This window comes from Geotrypetes seraphini, chromosome 4, assembly GCF_902459505.1.
Source record: "Geotrypetes seraphini chromosome 4, aGeoSer1.1, whole genome shotgun sequence".
Taxonomy (NCBI): Eukaryota; Metazoa; Chordata; class Amphibia; order Gymnophiona; family Dermophiidae; genus Geotrypetes; species Geotrypetes seraphini.
Window position 1 is genome coordinate 172,231,229 of NC_047087.1, and position 17,793 is coordinate 172,249,021.

The following is a 17,793-nucleotide window of genomic DNA, read 5'->3' on the forward strand; positions in this document are numbered from 1 at the left end:
TTATTCCTTATCTATGTGGTCTATCTGGTACAATAACTTCACACTCAGCTGTTAATGCACTAAGAACATAAGAATTTGCCTCCGCTGGGTCAGACCAGAGGTCCATCGCGTCCAGCGGTCCGCTCCCGCGGCGGCCCATCAGGTCCATGACCTGTAAAGTAATCATTTGTCTAGAACCTGTTCTTCCCTAATCCTTTATATCCTTCAAACCCCTTTTCTTTTTTATCTATACCCTTTCTTTCTCCTTTATCTGTACCGTCAATCCCCTTATCCTTCAGGAATTTATCTAGTCTCTCTTTGAAACACCATAATGTAGTCTGACCTATTACACCTTCCGGAAGCGCATTCCAGGTATCCACCACCTTCTGTGTGAAGAAGAATTTCCTAGCATTGGTTTTAAACCTGTCCCCTTTCAATTTCTTCGGATGTCCTCTTGTACTTGTAGTTCCCAGTATGCTAAAGAACCTGTTCCTCTCCACCCTCTCTATGCCTATCATAATCTTGTACGTCTCTATCATGTCTCCTCTAAGTCTCCGCTTCTCCAGGGAGAAAAGCCCAAGTTTCTCTAACCTCTCAGCGTATGAAAGATTTTCCATACCCTTTATCATTCGTGTGGCTCTTCTCTGGACCCTCTCAAGTATCGCCATGTCCTTCTTAAGGTACAGTGACCAATATTGGACACAGTACTCCAGATGCGGGCGCACCATCGCCCGATACAGCGGCAGGATAACTTCCTTCGTTCTGGATGTAATACCCTTCTTGATAATACCCAACATTCTGTTTGCTTTCTTAGAGGCCACTGTGCATTGCGCCATCGGTTTCATTGTTGTATCCACCAACACTCCCAAATCCTTTTGAAGGTTGCTTTCCCCCAGTACCAACCCCCCATTGTGTAGCTGAACATCAGGTTCTTTTTCCCTATATGCATGACTTTGCATTTCTCCGCATTGAACTCATCTGCCATTTATTCGCCCACTCCTCCAGCTTGGTCAGATCCCTTTGCAGTTCTTCACATTCCCCTACAGTTCGGACCCTGCTACAGAGTTTGGTGTCATTCACAAATTTTATAACTTCGCACTTTGTCCCTGTTTCCAGGTCATTAACATTGAACAGCAGCGGCCCAAGTACTGACCCCTGCGGGACACCGCTCGTGACCCTTCTTCAGCCTGAGTAGTGGCCCTTCACTGCAACTCATTGCTTCCTGTCTGCCAACCAATGTTTAACCCATCTGTATACGTCCCCTTCTACAATGCATAGTACTATAAGGGAGTTCAGATTTCCACCCAGTTTAACAAACTCAGGGCGGTATGGATCTTCATTATTCCTAGTACAGCTTTTTAACTATTTTTTATTTACTTTCCTAAAGTTTTCTCTATTTTATTTTTAGTTACCAGTAACTTCCCTAAGTTCTCTTCATTTCCTTTTTTAGAGAACCAGTGCAATAAATAGTTTATAAATACATTGATAAATAAGTTATGAACTTATTAGTAACTTAGCTTTATATTGAATGATTCCCCGTCCCGACGTGTTTATCAAGGTCGGGGGAACATAAACTGAAACTAAGCTTTTCCCATTCAAAGCAGCCGCTGACATATAACAACTGGTTCTTCTATGTGTGGTGCCTACTGGAAGAGTCCTGTCAGCATCAATGCCGTGCCGCAAATAACACTAGGGGTATGAAAAGGTCCCAATCCTTCTTCTCCTGAGCCCCAACTTTCTTCAGCATTTGCTTTAGGGACTGATTGAACCTTTCCACCATCCCGTTGGCCTGGGGATGGTAGGCCTGAAGATGCAGCCAATCAGAAAGATTTTACAAGAGGAAAAAGAGAGAGCAGAAAAACATATAAGGTGTTCAGCATGGGAGAGCGCAGGAAGCCCGGACTGTTCATTTAGCTTTCTTCTGTGTCCTGGCCTTGTTGTCAGGCTTTGCCCTTTTTCTTTCCTGGTGCCAGACTTGGAGAGCTTACTGACCCCTTTCCCCTCCTTCTAGGCAGCTCTCTGAATAGAAAACCAAAGTATTATATTGGATTTTTGCATTCTTTTAACTACTTCTCTGTTCATAATGTTAGTCAAGATGTCAGCTATACGTGACTTGCTGTTTTACTAAGGGCAGCTTGTAATCGGTATGAGGAAAGCCATTCCAGTTCCAAAGAGGCCTGAACTGGGAGTCAGGGTCTCATCAGCCACTATAAACTTGTAAGGTAGTCCAATTCATATTCCTAGAAAGATTAGAAAGCTAAATGGATTTAACTGTAATATGTGGGTAGACTGACATTTTGGTCCCAGGCCCATATGCTCAAAATTCACCGTGAATCTCTGGACGCAAAAGAAAAATTAGGTTCTTACCTGCTAATTTTCTTTCTTTTAGATTCTCCAGACTAGTACAGTTCTCTGATGGGTAATAGCTCACCATAACCAGCAGGTGGAGACCAAGACAAAACTTTGGCTGTAATACTAATAGCTATGCTTCCCTCTAGTCTAACCAGTCTGCCGAATAGCCAAGCAGAACTAATAAGTGCTAATTATAACAGTAACAACACTCCTAACAGGAGTAACAACTAACATAGAGCAATACAGTTGGAAATTGCATAGAAGAAGCCCTTTTAGCAAAACGTCCCCACAGCTCGCCAGCTGAGCCAAAGCCACTGTTCTTTTGATCTCCCTAAGCCTATAGAAACACTAGAACCTGCAGAAAAAACATACTCTTTACACGAATCTTGTAAGAACAGACATACAGGGTGGGGACTGTAACGATCTGGAAAGTCTAAAAGAAAGAAACTTAATTTCTCCTTTAGCATCTCTCCAGACGAGTACAGTTCACCGATGGGACGTACCAAAGCAGTACCCATCATGGGTGGGACTCCAGGAGGGCCACCACCAGAACACGCTAACTAAACACCGCGTCCCAACGCGCCTGGATATCCACAGTAGTGTCGCACAAATGAATGCAGAGAAGAAAAAACTGTGGCCTTACAGATATCCACTGGAAGCACCAGAGGAGACTCAGCCCAAGAAGCTGGGTCCGCTGAACCTAAGAGCAAAGGACCCAACAGATATCCACCTTGCACAACTGCCTCTGTTCCGAAGAGCCTTTCTGGCTACCCAAGACCAAAAGGACCACGGACTGGTTGACATGAAAAGGCGAGACCACCTTCGGCAGAACATAGTATCATAGTAGATGACGGCAGGTAAAGACCCAAATGGTCCATCCAGCTTGCCCAACCCTACCCACTCTTTAAATTACTGACTTAATTTAAATCTTCCTTCTTCTTAGCTATTGCTGGACCAGAACCTAAAGCTCTGCCCGGTACTATACTTAGGTTCCATCTACTGAAGTCTCCATCAAGCTCACTCTAGCCCAACCAAACCTCCCAGCCATCTTCAACAAAGCGGCTATATACGGACATAGATCGTACAAGTCTGCCCAGTGTTGGCCTTAATTTTTTGCGATTCGAGATCCTCTGTGTTCATCCCATGCTTTTTTGAACTCTGTCACCATTTTCCTCTCCACCACCTGCCTCGAGAAAGCATTCCAGGCATCCACCACCCTCTCCGTACAGAAGAATTTCCTTACATTGCTCTTGAGTCTACCACCCCTCAACCTCAAATTATTTCCTCTAGTTTTACCATTTTCCTTTCTCTGGAAGGGATTTTGTTCTACGTTAATACCTTTTAAGTATTTGAATGTCTGAGCCATATCTTTCCTGTCCCTCCTTTCCTCTAGGGTGTAAATATTCAGGGCTTCCAGTCTCTCCTCATACGTCTTTTGGCGCAAACCTTCTACCATTTTCATTGCCCTCCTCTGGAGCGCTTCAAGTCTTCTTATGTTCTTCGGCAGATACGGTCTCCAAAACACAATATTCCAAGTGGGGGCCTCACCAACGTCCTGTACAGGGCATCAACACCTTCTTTCTTCTACTGGTTATGACTCTCTTTATGCAGCCCAGCATCCTTCTGGCAACAGCCACCGCTTTGTCACACTGTTTCTTTGCCTTAAGATCTTCGGACACTATCACCCCAAGGTCCCTCTTCCCATCCGTGAATATCAGCTTCTCACCTCCCAGAACAGGCCGTAGCACCACCCGCTCCCTAGAAAACTCAAGGAAGTGAGGCCTACAAGAGAAAGCCAGCAGCTCAGAAATATCTCGCAGAAGAAATGGCCACCAGGAAAACTGCCTTGAGAGTAAGGTCCTTTAACGAGCAGGAACCCAGGAGCTCAAAGGGAGGGCGCACTAACATGGACAGGACCAGATTGAGATTCCAGGCCGGAACCAAAGGCCGCACTGGAGGCTGAAGCAATTTAGCCGGCCTCAAAAAGCGAACATCCGGAAAAGAAGTTAAACGCTTACCCTGCAGCAAACCACGAAATGCAAAGCTGCAAGCTGAACCTGAAGAAAAGACCTGACCAGGCACGAAAGGAAAACACTCGACACGCAGCACACCACTCTTCAAAAATACACCAAATCCGCACATAAGCCCAAGAAGTGGAAAGCCTCTGGAACCCTAAGAGAGTGGAGATCACTTTATCTGAATAACCTTTCTTACCTAGGCTTTCCCTCTCAAGTGCCAAGTCGTAAGACAAAAGAGACCCGGATTGAACATTGGAATGGGGCCCTGAGTCAGGCGAGAGAGCAGTGGAAGAGGATCTGCCATAAGAAAATCAACCAGATCCGCATACCACAGGCACCTGGGCCAATCCGTAGCCACCAGGATCATACGGATGTGGTGCTGAGTAATGCGAAGAAGGATTCTGCCCACTATTGGCTACAGAGGAAAAATGTACAGAAGGCCCACCGTCAGCCAAGGCTGTACCAGAGCATCCAGCCCCTCGGCCTAAACATCCTTGCGCTGACTGAAGAGCCGTGGTGCTTTGGCACTGACATTCATGGCCATCAGGTCCATGACTGGCAGCCCCCAAGACGGCACAATCAATTTGAAGGCTGCGGGACTGAGACACCACTCTCCTGGATCTAGCATGTGACAACTGAGGAAGTCTGCCTGGACATTCTCCACTCCTGCTATGTGGGAAGCCGAGATGTCGTGAAGATGAGCGTCTGTCCACACCATGAGCAGAGCAGCCTCCTGCACCACCAGATGCCCTCTGGAGACCAGCTGCCCTGAGCCAAGTGACCAAGACACTGAGCTCCCCAATCAAGGAAACTGGTGTCTGTGAGCAGCATTGTCCACTGGGGGCTAATCCAGACTCACTCCCTGCACCAGACTGGAAGGCTGTAGCCAACCACGGAGACTGAAACGAACTAACCCCAGAAGAGTTTCAAGTTTCAAGTTTAATAATTGTTTTGATTAATCGCTTAATCATATTTCTAAGCGATGAACAAATTAAAATTACAATTAATGGGAGACAATACATTAGAAAACAAAACATAATGACATTCGGGATTAAAACTTTTAACTTAACAAACTTATATACACAAGGAAAGGGGGGAGATGAAATACAAAATCAATATAGAAAAGTAGAACAAAAAGGGAAAAATACAAAATGGGCAACAGAAAGAAAATATAATATAATACAGTAAAAATAATCTGGCCTACGGAGTGTTTAGTTAATTACCAAAAGCATCTTTAAAGAGAAATGTTTTTAAATTACTTTTGAATTTCTCAAGATTCTGCTCTTCCCTTAAATAAATTGGAAGGGTGTTCCATGTCTGAGGTGCGGTAACAGAAAAAATGAATTGCCATCTTGTATTAATAACCTTAAGTGATGGAATAGTTAGTAAGTTTTGTTCGTTGATTCTCAGAGTTCTATTTGGAGAATATGGAATTAATAATTTATAAATAAATGCTGGTGTTTTATTAAGGAGAGATTTGAAAGTGAGTATGCATAGTTTGTATGTTATCCAGTGGGTAACTGGAAGCCAGTGCGCATCTTTTAAAAGGGGTGTTACATGATCAAACTTCCTAGTTTTAGTTATAAGTTTAATGGAAGCATTTTGAATGATTTGTAAAGGTTTTATTTCATTTAAAGAAATTCCTTTAAAAAGAGCATTACAATAATCAATTTTGGAGATCACCAAAGAGTGAATAAGAATATTAAGTGATTTAGAACATAGAAATTTTGAAATTGATCGAATTTGTCTTAGTCTATAAAAAGTTGTTTTAATAACGTTACTAATGTGATCATGAAAATTCAATTTGTGATCAAAGATCACCCCTAAAATTGTAATATTACTATTTGTAGGGGGACATTTTTTATAGAAATGGGAGCGACAAGGGAAGAACTGTCTTTCCAGGGGAAAAACATCACATTAGTTTTTTTTATATTAAGTGCTAATCTGTTTGAATCCAGCCAATGGTAGACTTGATTGAGTTTCTCACTCATCGCTATGATATCAGAAGTTTTATTAGCGTGTAATGGATGTAAAAGCTGGATATCGTTAGCGTAGGCAAAGACTTGGAAACCCATAGATTGGCATAAAGTCAGTAGAGGGGCAAGAAAAATATTGAATAACTAGTCTTTAAGCCCGTTACATTAACGGGTGCTAGAACATATGTGTGTGTGTCTGTCTTTTTTTCTCTCTCTCTCCTTAGCCGCTTTCTTTCTTTCTGCCTTTCTTTTTCCTTGGCTGTCCATCACCACCCCTTGCCTGCTCCCCCTGTCCATTTTCCCTTCCTTTTACCTCCACTGTGTCCACCACCACCCCTTCACTGCTCCCCTTCCTTTGTTTTACCTCCCCCCTATCCAGCAGCACCTCTTTCCTTCTCCCCCTGTCCAACATTAGTCCTCCGTTCTTTTTTCTTCACCTCCCCTGTCCATCAGCATCTCTTTCCTTCTCCCCCTGTCCAGCAGTAGGCATCCCTTCCTTTTTTATCCTCCCTCCTCCTTCTTATCCCTATGATACTCTTACCTTGCTCTGCCCCTGATCAGAGGTTCCCGACAGCTGCCCAGTTGCACCCATTGGAAAAGTTCCCACTGCCGCATCCCGCACCCCTCCTGACGCGGCTCCCGCTGTCCTTTCTGTCTGTCTCTGTCCCTGGCCCCCTTTGCCTGTCTGTCTTTCTGTGTATCTCCCTGACCCTGTGTCTTTCTTCTTTCCTTTCTGTCTCCCTTCCTCCCTCTGTCTGTCTGTCCAAAGCAGCATTCCATCCCCCTCCATTTCCCTCCCCCCACACCAGTTCCCTGAGCACCTGCCCCTGTGTATTTCTTATTTTCTTTGTGTTTCCCTTCCTCTCTCTGTCTGTCTGTCCGTCCAAAGCAGCATTCCCTTCCCCTCCATTTCCCTCCCCCCCCCAGTTCCCTGTGCAGCAGCATTAGCGTTTCCTCTACCCGCCCCTGTCCCTTCCCCTTCCCCTTCCCGCGGGCCGGACTACAAAGGTGGTGATTCCAGCAGCGCTTTTATCAGTCTCCACACGCTGCTTCGGGCCCTTCTGCCCTGATTTACTCTGGCACGTCCCTGATGACATCATCAGAGACGCGGCAGAGCAAATCAGAGCAGTAGAAGGGCCCGAAGCAGCGTGTGGAGACTGATGTACACGCTGATGAAATCGCCATTCGGGCCCGCGGGAAGAGAAGGGGGTGGGCGGCAAAGGCGAAACGGAGATCGGCGGCGGCGACAGGAGAAACGGAGAACGTCGTCTGGCTGCGGTCCGGCTTGTGGAGGCGATCGGGTGGTGACGTATTCGCGCGCATGCGCACTCCTTCGGCCACAGACCTACAGCGCACGGAACACGCAAATAGGACTGCGCATGCGCGAGTTAGCCTTTTATTATATAGGATAAAGGGGAAAGAATAGACCCTTGAGGGACACCATATGTAGTCTGTGAGGAATGGGAGAGTCCAAATCGTGTACCTGGGAAGACCACTGCTGAAGCAGAGCATGGTGAAGCAGGCCCAGGTCCACCGAACTACATCCAGGGAAACAGCCATTGATCCCAAGACCTGGAGAAAAACCTGCGCCCGAGGACACCTGGAAGCCATCAGAAGATGAATCTGTGACTGTAACTTGACCACTCTGGCCTCTGACAGGAAGACATTCCTTAAGCAGGTGTTGAAAAGAACCTCAAGGAAATCCAGGTGCTGAGATGGAGCCAACCGGCTCTTGGACAGGTTGACTACCCATCCCAGCGACTTCAGGAGTTCCACAAAACAAGCCGTAACTCAGGAACTCTCCTGAAAAGACTTTGCTCGAATAACCAGTCGTCCAAACCAGTCTTCCAGATTGGGTTGAACCAGAATGCCCTCCTTATGCAAGGCTGCTGCCATGACCACCATAGTCTTGGTGAACATCAGTGGAACCGTGGCAAGACCAAAAGGAAGCACATAAAACTGATAGTGCTGTCCCAAGATTGCAAAGCGAAGGAACCGCTGATGGGAGGTGCGAATCGGAACATACAAGTAGGCCTCCATCAGATCGAGAGAGGTCAAAAATTCCCCCGGCTGAACTGCCAGAATGACAGATCTCAGGGTCTCCATGCGAAAAGATGGAACTCGCAGAGCCCTGTTTACTCCCTTAAGATCCAAGATGGGCCAAAAAGTCCCCTCTTTCTTGGGCACCATGAAGTAAATCGAATACCAGCCGGTGTCACCCTCCTGTGGAGGCATAGGCACTACCACTTTGAGATTTAGCAATCTTTAAAGTGTCTGGCGAAAGGCCTGCTTCTTCTATAATGTCTATGTTGCTAACCTTATTAATCTTATGTAAGCCACAATGATTCCCAGTTGACATTTGCGGAGTATAAGAAACAATTACATTACATTATATTAGAGATTTCTATTCTGCCATTACCTTGCAGTTCAAAGCGGATTACAAAAGAGTTATAGAAGGAGGGTTACAAAATAAGATCACAAGTCATTTCTTGTGAAGGTAAAGAGTAGATCAGGTAGTATCGGTGATTTAGGGAGAAGATGGGAAGAAGGAAGGTACTCGTAGTATTAAGCCTTTTTCAGGGATTTCTTGAAGAGTATAGTTTTTATTTCCTTTCTGAACATCTTGTAGTCTGGGGTTGTTATCAGTAGATTGGAGATTTGGTTATCTATTTTTGCTGCTTGAATGGCTAGGAGGCTATCGTATAGTTTTTCCCATTTAACTTCTTTGATTGAGGGGTGTGTGAATGGGGTGTGTGTTTTTTCTATGTCTGGTTGAGGTAGTTTGTATGAGGCGGTTGTTCAGGTAGGTTGGACTATCTCCGTTTATAGTTTTAAATAGTATACAGTAGAATTTAAATAGTATTCTTTCCTGGATTGGAAGCCAGTGTGAGTTGAGGTAATGTGGTCGTGTTTCCTCAATGAGTAGACGAGTCTCAGAGCTGTATTTTGAATTGTTTGTAATTGTTTAATCATTGTTGCAGGGCAGGGGAGGTAGAGGATGCTGCAATAGTCTAGTAGGCCTAGGATTAAGAATTGTACTATGAGCTGGAATTGTGTTCTTTCGAAGAATAATATGGTATGGTATGGTAATGCCGCCTGAGGATAAGTGAGAAAGTGATCTGGCAAAGAATGGGAAAACTCCAGAGCAAAACTATCCTGAATCACCTCCAGGAGCCACTGATCCGTTGTGAACTCGCCCCACCCCTGGTGAAAGTCTCGCAACAGAGCACCCACCGGAACCAAGAGAGGTGCTGGCAAGGAGTCATTGGGAAGGATGGGCGGTGGGGGCACCAGTGGAGGAATCATGCCCCCCCAAAGGGCCCCCTGAAATGACTGCATGCACTGAATGAAACAGCCCCAAGAAGACCCAGAGGCAGGAAAAGAAGCAGCCCCTTGACCAGGGCCATATCTGTGGAAATAAGGCATACACCCCTAGCAATGCCACCCCATGCAGGCGGGCGGGCACAGTCTTCAGGAAGATGGGGCAACTTAGAGTCTGTTAAGGTCTGAACCAACTTGTCAAAATTCTCAACAAACAAAAAAGACCCCAAAAGGGAAATTTCATCAGCTTAGCCTTAGATGCTGCATCCGCTGACCAAGCCCGGAGCCACAAGATACGATGAGTGGCCATCCCGAAAGCCATGGACTTGGCTGACGCCCGCAACAGGTCATACATGGCATCAGAAAGATAAGAAGCACCAATCTCAATTTTGGCTATTTCCTCTTCCACTAAGGACCAATCATCAGACTCACGGTCAAGGACACACTTGGCCCACCGAAAACAAGCCCGAGCTACCAGACCACCACATATCGCCGCCTGGACCGCAAGGGTAGTGACATTAAAATTCTGCTTAAGAAGGGACTCTAACCTACGCTCCTCAAGAGTCTCTCAAGGCTGAGCCGCCCTCATTGGGCACTGTATGGCACTTTGTGATGGCCAAGACCACCGCGTCCACCACCAGCAACTTCAAGGTATCCTTATCCCCCTCTGGGATGGAATACAGGCGATCCATAGAGCACACAAAATGAAAGAGCGCCTCCAGCGCTTTCCACTGCGCAAGCATAATATCCCGAATATCCTGATGCATAGGAAAAAAGCGGGAGGCTGGTGGATCTCCTGAAGCAGAGGGTCCACCACAAGCGGGGGCTCCTTTGTGTCTTTCTCGAAACGCAACACTGAGGAGACCTGAAGAATAAGTTCCTGGAGCTCTTCCCGCTGAAAGATACGCATCACCGAAGCAATCTTGCCAACTGACGGAACTGAAAACCAATTGCCAGTGGCATTCATTCCCATGAGAGGATTTTGGAGGTCTCCCAAAGGGTCCAGGTCCTCATCAAGAGAAAACTACTTCCCATAGAAAAAATCATCATCCCAAGAGAAACTCGGCCGCTTGAATGAGAGAGGACTCCCGGGGCAGAAGCAGGACCCCCAGCTGCCTGAAGATAAGCCTTACACAAGGCGAAAACAAAATCAGGGGAAAAAAAATCCCTGGCAGCCCAATGGGATTCACTGCCAAAGCAGAGGACCCAGCAGATATCTGCCCCTGTCTCTTAAATACAGGGGGAAGGTCACCTGAAGCTGCAGACAAAATGGAGGCGCTTCCCGCCAAAATCGGAGCAAAACCCGCTGAAAAACATGCCCCCGAGGCCTGTAGCAGCTGGGAAGCCTGAACCATCCCAGCTGCTAAAGCAGGCAAGCCAGCAGCAGTGGTAAGGGAGTCATCAGCAACATCGGTGGTAAGGCAAACCTTATTTCCCTGACCCTGGCTGGGGGAATCACTGTGTGGGTAGAGAAAGATCCCTGGATGCCAGAACCTGAAGCCAACGAGGATTCCCCTTCGCAGCGGCCAGTACACCGCAAGCACAGGCTGGCCTCATTGACCTCGTTTCTGGAGCACAATGAGAATTTTTCCCTTTAAAAGTGCTCATTGTGTAATACGTAACCTAGCTACGGGAAAAAGTGCCTGTTAGCAATAAAAAGCAAAAACAATGAACTAAAGGCTTCCTTCAGACTGGCATTGCTTCAGGATTTTTTTTTTCTGTCACAACAGACTCCACTGGCGCTCTAAGCCTTGCCGGTATCGGTGGCAAGACTTACAGCGGAAGCACCTCTAGAAAAATTTTGGGGAGGTGGAGGAAATGGGGGAAGGGACTCAACTCATGACCCATTGAGTGTGACACCCCTGAGGTTGGATGGACCCCTGAAAGGGTCCCTACAAGCTCAATCCGGCACCAAATAGGCACAAGAAGGGCACTAAACAACTTCCAACAGGCCTTCCCTAACCATTTTCAGGTAAGACTGGCACAGCTTATCACACCTGCTGAGACTGAGAACAGACTGGTTAGACTAGACCAGGGGTAGGCAATTCCAGTCCTTGAGAGCCGGAGCCAGGTCAGGTTTTCAGGATATCCACAATAAATATGCATCTCAAGGATGCAGTGCATGCAAATCCATCTCATACATATTCATTGTGGATATCCTGAAAACCTGACCTGGCTCCGGCTCTTGAGGACCGGAATTGCCTACCCCTGGACTAGACGGAAGCATAGCTATTCGCCACCTGCTGGTCATGGTGAGCTATTACCATCAGTGAACTATACCGGTATGGAGAGATGCTAAAGAAAAACAACTTTCTGCCTCAGAAACAGCTCCAAATTCACTAGAATTGAAGATCTTCGGACTGTCAGCCATCCAGACTCCAACTACACCCTCTGCCCCCACGGATCCTCTGCCACAGGGTTGGGGGCGGGAAAGGCAGCCTATGCCTTGAAACCTGGGTGGATTTCTGTCCAAATGCACTCAGCCTGCACTAGAAACTTGCAACTATGGGGTCACAGACCAGCAAACTCCACGGGAGGGATCCCAGGTACTTCCAGAAGGTAGCACACAGCAGGATGGCTTCACAGATCCACCAGAGTTTCTTTGTGAAGCTGCAGTCCAGCACCGCAGGACTGTGTCCTTTTCTCCGACAGCAGACCGCTGGGGAGGGGTCTCAAGGCACTGAAGCTACCAAGAAATGAAATGTAAGTGAACTTTAAGCAAAAAAAAAAAGAAACAGAAGCAGAACAAAAGCAAAAGACTTCTGCTCGGACTGCTTGCAGAAATTGAAAACTGAGTCTACCACTAGGGGGAGTGCAACATTTGTTCAGAAAAGATATAGATTTCTGCAAAACATGGACTGCAGGTTGGGATTAAACACCTAGTGTATGCAATCCGGAAGGGAAACATAGAAACATGATGGCAGATAAAGGCCAAATGGCCAATCTAGTCTACCCATCTTCAGTAACCATTATCTCTTTCTCTCTCTGAAAGAATTCAGACACAGTCTCTGCTTCCACCACCTCTTCCAGGAGACTGTTCCATGCAACTACCACCCTTTCCGTAAAAAGGTATTTCCTCAGATTACGCCGGAGCCTATCACCTCTTAACTTCATCCTATGCTTTCGCATTGCAGTTTCCTTTCAAATGAAAGAGACTCGACTCATGTATATTTATATTACGTAGATATTTAAACATCTCAATTATATCTTCCCTCTCCCACCTATCCTCCAAAGTATACAGATTGATATCTAAGTCTGTCCCCATACGCCTTATCACGAAGACCACACACCATTTTAGTAGCCTTACTCTGGACAGACTGCAACCTTTTTATATCTTTTTTAAGGTTCAGCCTCCAGAATTGTACACAATATTCTAAATGAGGTCTCACCAGTCTTATACAGAGGCATCAATACCTCCTTTTTCCTACTGGCCACACCTCTCCCTATACAACCTGGGGACGTAACACAATACTGCTTATTCCTAGGATAAGCAGCATAAAATCAATTTTACTCCTTGGGATCTTGCCAGGTACTTGTGACCTAAGTTGGCCACTGTTGGAAACAGAATACTGAGCTTGATGAATCTTCACTTTGTCCCAGTAATTGGAACTCTTATGTTCTTATTAGCAGGATAGTTAGATTCCAACTTAGCAGTACTGCAAGACACGTTCCTATTTTGGAATCTTTCCACAATAGCCAAGTAATGTAAGGCTCTGTCCCTATTTATGCTCTCCACGATTATAATCTAGCTACTCAGACAATTTCCAGTTCCCATGGACATAATTCCAGTTGAGTTTTCAGGATATTCCTAATAAATGTGCATGGGAGAGATCTGCACGCAACTGGAGCAGTATATAAGCAAATCTCTCATATATTTTCATTGGGGTATTCTAATATAATCTGATTTATAGCCCACCAAATCCCCAAAAGAATTCAAGGAGGATTACAAAATAAAAAAGCCAATAAATTCTGAGAACATCCTAAGCACACTGAGGGCTCCAGCAACTGGCAGATGCCGAGGCCTGACAATAATAAACCTCTACAATTTGAGAGGTATTATTCTACCACCATGCTTTGAAAGCCAAGGTGAATCCAGTTTAATTCTGGATATTTTCTTGTTCTACACAAAACTGGTGATAGTAGTATTTAAATCCATAAATATTTTAATAGGAATAGAGAACAGTACATGAAAAAGAAGTACAACAACCTTGTGAGCATATTCATTTTTAAATAAGAACATAAGAACATAAGAACTGCCATCTCCGGATCAGACCCATGGTCCATCAAGTCCGGCGATCCGCACACGCGGAGGCCCAGTCAGGTATACACCTGATGTAGTTTTAGTCACCCATATCCCTCTATGCCTCTCATAAGGAGATGTGCATCTAATTTGCCTTTGAATCCCAGCACAGTGGATTCCTTGATAACCTCCTTTGGGAGAGCATTCCAGGCGTCTACCACTCGCTGCGTAAAACAGAACTTCCTGACATTTGTCCTGGACTTGTCCCCCCTTAGCTTCAAACCATGTCCTCTTGTCCGTGTCGTGTTGGACAATGTAAATAATTTATTTTCCTGCTCTATTTTATCGATGCCTTTCAGCATTTTGAACGTCTCGATCATGTCCCCTCGCAGCCTTCTCTTCTCAAGGGAGAACAGTCCTAGTTTCTTGAGTCGTTCCTCATATTCCAAGTTCTCCATACCTCTTATTAACTTCGTTGCTCGTCTCTGCACCCTCTCTAACAGTTTTATATCCTTCTTTAGGTTGGGAGACCAATGTTGGACACAGTATTCCAAGTGTGGTCTGACCATTGCTCTATAAAGCGGTATTATGACTTTCTCCGATCTACTCGTGATTCCTTTCTTTATCATGCCTAACATTCTGTTTGCTTTCTTTGCCGCTGCCGCGCATTGTGCCGACGGCTTCAGGGTCCTATCTATCAGTACACCCAGGTCCTTTTCTTGTTCGCTCTTACCCAGAGTTGCGCCTGACATTCTATACTCGTATTCCTTATTCTTACTACCTAAATGCATTACTTTGCATTTCTCCACGTTGAACTTCATCTGCCATTGATCTGCCCATTTCTCTAACTGATACAAGTCGCTCTGGAGTTCCTCGCTATCCTCCTGCGATCTGATTGCCCGGCATAGCTTTGTGTCGTCTGCAAACTTAATGATCTCACTGGATATTCCGTCTTCCAGGTCATTGATATAAATATTAAATAGGATCGGCCCAAGCACGGAGCCCTGGGGCACACCACTAGTCACTTTCTCCCAGTCTGAGAACTTTCCATTTATGCCCACTCTCTGCTTTCTGTTTTCCAACCATTTGCCTATCCACCTTTGTATATCTCCCTCTATTCCATGGCTTTGTAGTTTCCTGAGAAGCCTTTCATGTGGAACTTTGTCGAATGCTTTCTGGAAGTCCAAATATATTATGTCCACCGGCATTCCACTATCAATTTGCTTGTTCACGGTCTCGAAAAATTGAAGTAAATTCGTCAAACATGATTTCCCTTTCCTGAACCCATGTTGACTGGGTTTCATCAAGTCGTGTGTATCTAGGTGCCGGACTATGCTATCCTTGATCAGTGCTTCAACCATCTTTCCAGGGACAGACGTAAGACTCACAGGTCTGTAGTTGCCCGGTTCCCCTCTCGATCCTTTTTTGAAAATTGGCGTGACATTCGCTATCTTCCAGTCTTCTGGTATCTGTCCAGTTCTGATTGTCAGATTGGCAAGTTTCTGCAATAGCTCTCCGATTTCAACCTTCAATTCCTTTAAAACTCTCGGGTGAATTCCATCCGGTCCAGGGGATTTGTCACTTTTAAGTTTGTCGATCTGGTAGTATATCTGGTCCAACTCCACTTCAACTGTGGTGAGGCTGTCTTCTATTACTCCACTAAACACTTTCACTGCTTCTGGTATTTTAGCGGTATCCTCCTCCGTAAAGACGGACGCAAAGAAGGAATTTAGTTTGTCAGCAATTTGTTTATCTTCCTTGATGTACCCTTTCCTTCCCTGGTCGTCCAGGGGTCCCACCGCCTCTTTTGCGGGTTTTTTTCCCTTTCACGTATCTAAAGAAGGGTTTGAAGTTTTTGGCTTCTTGCGCTATTTTTTCCTCATAGTCCTTTTTGGCATCCCTCACCGCCTTGTGACATTTCTTTTGATCATCTTTATGTATTTTCCATGCTTCGGTTGTTTTCATGTGTTTCCATTTTTTGAAAGAGTCCTTCTTTTCTTTTATGGCTACCCTCACCTGTCTGGTAAGCCATGCCGGTTCTCCCTTACCTTTTGTTCTCCCCTCTTTGGAGATCCTTGGAATGTGGAGATTTTGTGCTTCTGAGATAGTATTTTTCAGTAGGGACCATGCCTGGTCTACCGTTTCAAGTTTGTCCACCTTTTTCTTGAGTCGTTGTTTCACCATGGCTCTCATGCGATCGTATTTGCCCTTTTTAAAATTAAAGGTTTTGGTTAAGGTTTTGGCACGTTTTCTATTCCCGATGTCAAGCTTAAAGTTGATCACATTGTGATCGCTCGTCCCCAGCGGTACCGTAACTTCTACTTCTTTTGTCGGTCCCGTGAGGCCATTTAGTACCAAGTCCAGGGTGGCGTTGTCTCTTGTCGGCTCCTTTACCAATTGTTCCAGGAAGCAATCCCCTAGCACCTCCAAGAACTTGGCCTCCTTGCCGCAGTTGGAGGTTCCTAGTTTCCAGTCTATCCTCGGGAAATTGAAGTCTCCCAATATTATTATATTGCCCGTTTTGCTTTCTTGTTTGATTTCCTCTATCATTTCTGAGTCAGTTTCCTCCGCCTGTCCTGGGGGACGATAATAAAGGCCAATTTTCGTGTCTGCGCTGTTTTGGCCAGGAATCTTGACCCAGAGGGACTCTAGCTTCTCTTTTGTTTCCGTTGTAGCCACTTCAACAGATTTTATTCCTTCCTGAACATATAGGGCAATACCTCCACCCTTCTGCCCTACTCGATCTCTTCTATATAGTTTGTATCCCTGCAGTACGGTGTCCCATTTGTTTTCTTCATTCCACCATGTTTCTGTTATGCCAATGATATCCATGTTCTCATGTCTTGCTATCGTCTCTAGTTCTCCCATTTTGTTTCCTAGACTTCTAGCATTTGTATACATGCATTTAAGTTCCCTTCGTGTTACCTTTTTGGACTTTCTACTCTTGGTTGTCCTTACAGTTTCCTTTACGGTATCCTTTACTGCTCCTGTGTTATCTCCCATGTTTGTTGTGTGGTCATCCCCTCCTGTGTCTGGGTTGTCCTTTCCTGCTTGTTCTCCTTTGTTGGCTGTGAGGTTGACCTCTCTTGTGTATGAGTAGTAGTCCTTTGTTCCTACGTCAGGGCATCCTGTTATCCGTACCATCGACCGGTCGTCGACTGTCGGCTTTCCCCTGTCCTTCAGTTTAAAGCCTTCTCTATTGCTTTCTTCATGTTGCCTGCCAAAACTCTTGCTCCTTCCTTGTTGAGGTGTAGTCCATCCCTTCTGTAGTACTTGCTTTTTCCCCAGAACGCCGTCCAGTTTCGCACGAAGTCGAAGCCCTCGTCTTCGCACCATCGTCTCATCCAGGCGTTGATCACTTGCAATTCCCCTTGTCTCTTTCCATCTGCTCTTGGTACAGGGAGGATTTCAGAGAAGGCCACCTTCACCTCCCTGATCTTCAGTTGTCTTCCGAGTGAGCGGAGCTGGCCCTTCATCTCTTCCCTGTCATACTTCCGCCCGCTCACATCATTTGTTCCCACGTGGATAAGCACAGCGGTGTCCCCTCCCCTTGCGCCATCTATGATCCTGGAGATCCTGTTGGTCACATCCTTTACTCTTGCTCCAGGCAGACAGGTGACGACTCTGTCCTCTCTTCCTCCTGCGGTGTGGCTGTCCACGTGTCGTATGATGGAGTCGCCTACGATGATCCCCATCTTCTTTATTCGGGAGTTCCTTGGGGGGCGTAGGTCCACGTCCTTGGAGTAGGGCCAGTCATCTTCCTCCAATGCTACTCTTGAAATTGTTTCCTGTTCTTTGAGCGGGGGGACATCTTCCTGTGCTCTCATTTTTCCTCCTGGTGTGCGGTTGTCTCCTACCTCGTCTTCGTTTTCTTCTGTGTTTGCATGGGTGTCTTCTCTATTCACAT

General features: G+C 45.8%; 1 protein-coding gene across 1 annotated transcript in view; it reads right to left on the reverse strand.

Annotated features, from left to right (window-relative positions):
* Positions 1-17,793, reverse strand: part of COG4 (component of oligomeric golgi complex 4) — a 158,006-nt gene that overhangs the window by 22,050 nt on the left and 118,163 nt on the right. The window lies entirely within an intron of this gene.